Raw genomic sequence first — 5,554 nt, forward strand, 5'->3', positions numbered from 1 at the left:
GTACTGCAGGGTATACCTGAGGTCTTGAATATAACTCTCGATATTATTCTCTGACACTGCAGGGTCAAATCTCTCCATGTCCTTCGCTAGCTCTCTCAGAGAATGGAGGTTTATTCTCCTAGCTTCTCCGCTGACGGAGATATGACGGAGATCGTGGTCAGACCTGTCGCTGCTAGAGAGAGTGCTTAATAGCGACTTGAATTCAGACCTTTTAGCAACCATCGTTAAACTTAAAGAGTATTACTTTTAAGTACGAAATCACAGTTCTACCACAGAAAACCACAAGATCAAGTATGCAATCAACCCAGTAGATCGCAAAAGATCACAAAACAATCAAGCACTGCTTAAAGAGCAAGGGGAACTTTTTTCCTTTCGGCTTTCAGCACACTGTATTGTCGAGTATGAAACCCGTGGTGTTTTATATTGAATTATTCCGCTTGGTTGACTCATTTCAGTCTTACCATAGCCCGTCCAGGGACGCCAATAAATGTAGTGTGCTCTCTGAAGGCACCAGTTCTGTAGGGTTTGGGCATGTACGGGGACATTTATTAATTGTAGCCGTAAATCACAAAATGATTCTTTTGATGGCCTTAGAATCCAACCATGCGATATAACTCAAACAACGCACACACACACGGGTACTAATACACGAGGATACATTTATTAATACATAAAATATGCATATAAACCTAACAGATCTTATCGAGAGGGTTATCAGAATACAAAAGGTATATATACAATCAGTTACAAAGAGTTACATATATCAAGAGGACATACGTTCAGTATATCATTCATTTAGATCGTTTCATAAAGTGAACTTGGTTACAACTTCTACATTAGATACTGAAAACAAGTACATAACTCTTAGGAATTAAATTGATATCAACTGGTTGGGATAACAATTGAATTCTCAAGCTGTAATGCATTGAAGTTGAATACTCATCCAATCTCTGGGGATTCAGATCTCCTGCGGGCTCTCTGGCTCCGTGCCAGGCTGTGCTGTGCTGCAGATGATCACTGACCGGCTAGTTAGTGTTGGCTTTAACTAGCAAAGTTTGTGCACAGGAGAAAAGATGACTGTGGGTCCCAGCAAGTCAGGAAGAGGACCGGTTCATTCCTGATGAAGCGCTAGTTCTGAATAGTGATTCAGCTGTCCACAGTTCCGACCTGTTCACAAGGCTTGCTGCTGGTGCTTACCTCAGGTGGATCCTCTGGTTACTCTCTGGCAACCTCCGCTCTAGACTCTTAGAACAAAGGAAAGTTCTGGCACTCGGACACACTGGCCGTTCCGTGGTTGTCCGGGCTGAGTCTTAGGATGGTCAGGAGGCGCGCTGCGAGAATGTCCTGCCCTTGGGAGCCTTTTGCTCCTGGGCCGTCCTGCCCTGGAATTCTCCTTTGAATTCCCTTTAGAAAAGTCCAGGAAATAGTCTCTCAGGCCCTCTGTGTTGCCTGTTTTTACCTGGAGGAACTTCAGCTCGTTCATTGGCTGAAAGTTCCATGGGCATCAGAGTCCCACGTGGGTTACTCGGCCCTACCAGTCCCTGATTGGTTGATCAAGGTGAGATGTGAGTCACTTACTCCTGACACTTAGGAATGCAGTCCAGATGTCCATCTGGCACACCCTAGACAGATAGGCGCCAATGGATGACCATTGATCATGATAGCTAGGCTTAGCTAAGTACATCCCCATTTGGAAGCTGTCCCTTATCAAAAGAAAACATCTTTAAATCAGCCTGCATGAATAGTTTCTCTGTGGCTGCACCACAGAGATGAACAGAGAGATGGGGCCTCATTAGAAAAAGCACAGCAACACTTAATTCTGTCTTATTAACAACCATTGCCGCTACAAGTGAAAGGCTGAAGTGAAATAGAGCGGGGGCGAAGGCAGTGAAGAGAGAGAACGTGGGAAGAAGAGAAAAACGCAAGGGAAAAAAAGCAGCGTCGTAAAAGAGGTGACGGAGCTGTCCTCTCTATAAGAAGGGTGCCAGCGAGCCTTGCTCTCGCTTCCGGCCACACCCCCTTGAGCACGCCTGATCTCGTCTGATCTCGGAAGCTCAACAGGGATGGGCCTGGTTAGTACTTGGATGGGAGACCACCTGGGAATACCAGGTGCTGTAAGCTTTTAAGCGCAGGAGGCGCCCTATCCCTGCTCGCTCGCTCATTCCCCTGATCACACGTGCAGTGCGGCTTGTCCGTCTGTTTATTTGTCAGCTTTGGCGAGACACGGGTGCTTGTGTATTAGCGTGAGCGTTTTTTATTCTGATCATGAACAGTTTTACAAGTCCGCAAAGGATCGAGGAAAGGTTTATCGCCAGCTGAAAAGAGACACAGCGCTTCGGCTGTGGAGACTTGTTCGGCTGGCGTTCGGGGAGTCGCGTTTTTCAGAATTGTATTGAGATCGTTTTCCACAGAGCTCAGATGTCAAAGCACAGCAGCAGCTCTCCACAGCGATCCTGTATAGCGCCCTTTCTCCCGCAGCTCCGTCCTCATTGGAAGGAAGCAAGAGTGAAAGGCTGAGGTGAAATAGAGCGGGGACAAAGGCAGTGAAGAGAGAGAACGTGGGAAGAAGAGAAAAACGCAAGGGAAAAAAAGCAGCGTTGTAAAAGAGGTGACGGAGCTGTCCTCTCTATAAGAAGGGTGCCAGCGAGCCTTGCTCTCGCTTACGGCCACACCCCCTTGAGCACACCGGGGTAAAGTTAGCTCGAAGTTCGAAAACGATTTTGGCACGCCTGTAGCGCTTTCACGAAACCTCTTAGAGTTGCGAGAATGCTTGTTTTGTGTATAAAATACATTGTGGATGCTTTCTCAGCCTTTACTTTTTCGTTTTTATGACATTTTTTTGACCAAGCACGAATATTCTTTTGTCCATATCTCCGCAATGGAAGCACAGAACGCCGTCAAACCAAATGCATTTTAAAGACCACGACTTGTGGATATTTCCACACCCTTTACATCAAACTATCAGTGAGCTAATTATCTTTTTTTAAACCTCCGGTTTTTCATCGATGCGTAATTACGCACGAACTGGAACCCGGGGGACCGCTGTGTGCACACGTTCACAACGCGAGAAATACTGTTCAATACGGCTTCATGCGAAAAACCTGTATATGACCATAGGAAGCAGAACAGCGCAGTCTCCCATTACCCAGACTGTAAGCACGGGAATAAAGCTTTGTTTGATTTCTGAAACCCTTCCTTTACGCCCTGTTTTCATTCAGGTAAGGGTCAACTATATTGAAAATACTACTGACAGCAGGAAGATTAAAATATTCTTTACTCAGCAGCTTATTAAAAACAAATCCCATGATGTTCAAACCGATTTTTTACACAGAACACTGACACAGCTTTGCATTCTGAATCTCTTTTTCTCATGCTTTTATTTAATATGGCACAATGCACTGGGATAGGGGTATTCTGTTCACAAACCAATAGCATTTAAACCACAGCACCCACAATGCTGCAAGTGTTTTGCACACTAAGCAGGTCCTCTGACTTTTCCCAGCTTTGTTTTGGGTTGTGGAACCTTTCTTTATATTTTTTAGGATTTTCTGAAGATAACACTACAGGTAATACACTGGGATAGGTGGGTCATCTTCATGGCTCAATAGCATTTCAAATACAGCAGCCACACTGCTGAAACCAAGTGTTTTACACACCAGACAGGCCCCCGAACCTCGTACAACCTTGCTGTGGCTGTGGCCCCTTTCTTAAATTTTTTATGATTTTCTGAAGATTACACTACAGCTAATACACTGGGATAGGTGGGTTGTCTTCATGGCTCAATAGCATTTCAAATACAGCACCCACACTGCTGTACCCAAGTGTTTTACACACCAGACAGGCCCCCGAACCTCGTACAACCTTGCTGTGGCTGTGGCCCCTTTCTTTATTTTGTAATGATTTTCTGAAGATAACACTACAGGTAATATAGTGCCATAGGTGGGTCGACTTCATGGCTCAATAGCATTTCAAATACAACAGCCACACTGCTGAAACCAAGTGTTTTACACACCAGACAGGCCCCCTAACTTTATATAACCTTGCTGTTGCTGTGGCCCCTTTCTTTATTTTTTTATGATTTTCTGAAGATAACGCTACAGGTAATATAGTGCCATAGGTGGGTCGACTTCATGGCTCAATAGCATTTCAAATACAACAGCCACACTGCTGAAACCAAGTGTTTTACACACCACACAGGTCCCTTAACCTTATACAACCTTTCTGTGGTTGTGGCCCCTTTATTTATTTTTTTAATAAGAATTTTAGTTTTTCAATATGGCACCATTAGACAGGCGGTACATGGGGATTGGGGGGTGCTATTCATGAGTCAATAGCTCTTCAAGCACAACAGCCACAGTGCTGCAACCAGGTGTTTTACACCAGACATTTCCCCTAACCTTATACAACCTCGCTTTGAGTTGTGGAACATTTCTTTATTTTTTAATGTTTTTTTTTACTGTAATCAAGTGTTGTGCTCACTAGGCAGGCCTCCTGACCTTTCACAGTCATGCTTTGTTGTGTGCAACTTTAATTATCTTTTTAGGATTTTTTGAACATGGCAACTTCCACCGAGACGGGTGGGGGGTGTGGGGGTGCTCTTCAATAGCTTTTTCATCTATTCATCTTTATTTTTTTATGAGTTTTTCAATATGGCACCATTAGACAGGCGGTACATGGGGATAGGGGGTGCTCTTCACCTGTCAATAGCTCTTCAAGCACAACAGCCACAGTGCTGCAACCAGGTGTTTTACACACCAGACAGCTCCCCTAACCTTATACAACCTCGCTTTGAGTTGTTTTACATTTCTTTCAAATCACTTGGGTTCATCAATCATTTGATCATTTTTCAGCGTGGAATAAACCTATTACTTGTTCCTTGGAGATTACCATCTGCTGATAAGATGTGATCGCTATATTGACCATATACAATTTCTTGCATAAGGAATTCATATTTTCCATACACCGATCCCCCCGGAGTCCCAAGTGATTCTGGTTTTGGAAAGCTAAAGGACAATGAGCTTCACGATACCAGGGGGACAGTGGGTGGTCAAGTCTCCCCTAAACAATGGATCTTGTCAGATTATGATGTCAGTGCATTTAATAATGTTGTTGAACTCTCTTTAGCCCAAATACAGAGGAGCCCAGACCCAGAATGTTACACATACTGACAGAGAGTGATCTCATTATGTGTGTTTGGATTTTAACAACTATTTTTATTGTTTGCTAGAACCAAAACAATCTATGTTAGACATTTTCATCTTCAGCCAAAAATACAAACCTGTGTACGTAGTGTGGTGCAGGGTCTTGTCCCATCCTGCTCTTGGTGCAGGTTGGAGGGTTGCACCGATTCTGAGTCTTGTTAGCTGGTATGGATGGGTTTGGGGGTGTTGATACCAGAGTGGTCCAGGAGGGGGATGCAGGTGTCTCGGGGGCATTCTTGTTTTTCTATGAGTTCAGGTTGATTCTGTTGGTTCTGTCATGAATCTCCCTCACGCAGGCAAGCGCTCCCGCATTCCCTTGAGCTCTCCCCATACCAAACGTGCACATGTCAATC

At 44.5% G+C, this 5,554-nt stretch overlaps 1 pseudogene; it reads left to right on the top strand.

Annotated features, from left to right (window-relative positions):
- Positions 1-2,002: 2,002 nt before the first annotated feature.
- On the top strand, positions 2,003-2,121 carry LOC148824870 (5S ribosomal RNA; annotated as a pseudogene).
- The last annotated feature ends 3,433 nt before the right edge of the window (positions 2,122-5,554 follow it).

Source organism: Atractosteus spatula, chromosome 10, assembly GCF_055471065.1.
Source record: "Atractosteus spatula isolate fAtrSpa1 chromosome 10, fAtrSpa1.hap1, whole genome shotgun sequence".
NCBI lineage: Eukaryota > Metazoa > Chordata > Actinopteri > Semionotiformes > Lepisosteidae > Atractosteus > Atractosteus spatula.